Here is a 2,568-nt window from a genome sequence, read left to right as displayed (position 1 = left end):
TTGATTTCTAAAGCATCAGTTATACTACAAAGTCTCATTTTTAGAATTATCTGAGATCCCCCCAACATGAATATGTATCTGAATTTTGAAATGAAATTAAATCTGAAATGAAAAATAAATAGATCTACCCAAATACTGAGTCTTCTCAAATTGCTCCACTTGGATGGAGCTCCACTTGGATGGAGCCTCTTTAATAAGATTTCTGCCTTGGGGAGAAGTCTGTGGAGCTGTCTATGTAGTCAGTTTTGTGTCATGGTTAGATTTGTAAAGAGACAGTATAGCGGCATTGTGTAGGGCTGGGGTCAGAAGCTAGATTGCCTAGGTTTGAATTGTGGTTATCATCACTTATTAGTTCATGCAACTTGAGAAGTTCCTTAACTTCTTGTAATGCCAGTTTTCACACCTGGAAAATGGGGATAATATTAATTTTTATTTTTAAGAATTTTTATGAGGATTACATGAGCCAATACTGTAAAAGGTTAGAATTGTTCCCAGTACACAGTAAATGCTCAATAAATCTTAGCTGTTGTCAGTCAACTCTAAAGGCAAGGATGTTCCCAGACAAATAGACTAGGCTCTTTTCCATCATTAGCTGACTAGGCTGGCAATAACCTGGGACAGATAGTCTACATACAGTGTATCAGACTACAGCAATACGTGGATATCATGTTATCCATGGAAAAGGGAGAAATATGGAATACTAGTACAATCAGCTAGTACATGGCAACACTAGATTTTGAACCCAGGTCTCTCTGCTCCAAAGGCCCATCTGTTCCCACTGAACCTGCTGAAAGCTCAACATGAGTTTACAATATGCAGTGGCTGTTAAGATAGTGAATGTGGTAGCAGACGGATGGGATTCGTAAAGGTCGTAGCCTCTGAAACAGAGGAATGGTGGCTCTGCTCCATCTGGACTGGTCGAACCATGCTTCTCAAAGTGATCAGTGGGAGGGGGGATATGGAATCGTGCCCTGTGGTGGCCTTTAGATGGGATTAGGATATTTAGTCTGAAGAAGAGATGATAGCTGTGGACATGAAAGCAGTCTTCAAGCAATAACCAATTTACAGAAAGGAGAAGGAGAGAGAGAATTCAGTTTAATACAGATAAAAACTTTCTAATAGTTTGAACTATTCAAGGCTCTCTGCTATGGGAAGTGATAGATTGGTTTTCACTGCAAAGGTTAAGGAGAAGCTGGATAACCACTTGATAGGGTGAAGTAGTGGGATTTTGTTCAGTGAACTCAACATACATTTATTTATTGAATGTCTATTATAGGCCAGAGATGGTACATGAGTTAAAGTTCCTCTCAAACTTGAAATTCTATTATGAAACTAGTTTTATTTTGCTCAGATAGGACTAAATAGAACCTCATTTCCTACTCAAAACTCCACCTAGACCACTGTACTCACTGGCATAAATATCATTGTAATTAATTTCAAGTTTAATTATCCTCCTTTCCTTGCTTTGAGTAACCTTTGTCACTTGCTATAAAGTAGGGACAAACTCCTTCATATTAATCTGGATATCACTCCTATTCCATGTTTTTTGTGTGAGCCTCCTTTTAGCACAGGGAAACAAAAAATAATTTAGTCAGCAGTATTAGGACAGGATACTAATGGTTTCCAAGTACATTTTTAAGGGAAAAAATGCAAAATAAAATGGAAAATAGTACCAACCTCAAACATATGAGCTGACAGTCCACCTCCACTCTCTGGAGTGCATCCTGTTCCAATGTGCAGAGCTCCACATTTTTATTTTATGGTTTTATGGTTCTGGCCCTAAAGTGATTGCCCTAGGCTTAGGATTCCAAGGTAAAGAAAGTGGATATAGCTTGTCAGTTGGAGCTGTGGACAGAGCTGAATGCAGGTTAGAGTGGCTTCTGTAGCGGTTGCCATGAGGACCTACTGTATGATAGGCAGAGTTTTGCCATAATTGACCAAGGTGTATGCCAGCCTTTGAAAGCATTTGAAAAGACTTTATCTATGTTTCCTAACTCTGCCTCCCAACTCATAAAACCTCAATCAATATTTGCTGAAGTGTAGAATGGTAGAAAGTTGAAACAGTGGCCAAAGTAACAGGGAGAAACCTTGAGAGCTGAAATTTAACTTTGAGCAAGTCGTTTGTTCTATTCACTAAAAAGACTGGTGCTCTGAGAAAGGACCGTGGTTTTCAAGGACAGGTCACAGCCCATTGAGAAATCAATTTAATAGGTTGAAATTAACATTTTAAAAATTAAATAGAGAATTCCAGACTGCTTTGCATACAGCAAAGGTATTATTTCATGAAACTTTTATTTCAGTTTCATGTGAATACACACACATACACACATACATATTATGTATATATACAAACACATACACACACATACACATGTGTATACTGAGTTGTGAAGTAAAATGGACTTTTTACCATGGAATGCAGTCAAAAATGTTTGAGAAATGCTGACCTAAGAGACCTCATTTAGCATCTAGGCTAAATGGGACCCCACAGATGGGACCCCAAAAAGAGCAAATGATTTTGGATCCTCTATTACTGAGTTGATCAATTAATGTATTTTTTTAAATTGT

This window comes from Pteropus alecto, unplaced genomic scaffold, assembly GCF_000325575.1.
Source record: "Pteropus alecto unplaced genomic scaffold, ASM32557v1 scaffold311, whole genome shotgun sequence".
Taxonomy (NCBI): domain Eukaryota; kingdom Metazoa; phylum Chordata; class Mammalia; order Chiroptera; family Pteropodidae; genus Pteropus; species Pteropus alecto.
Note: the sequence above shows the minus strand (reverse complement) of the source record.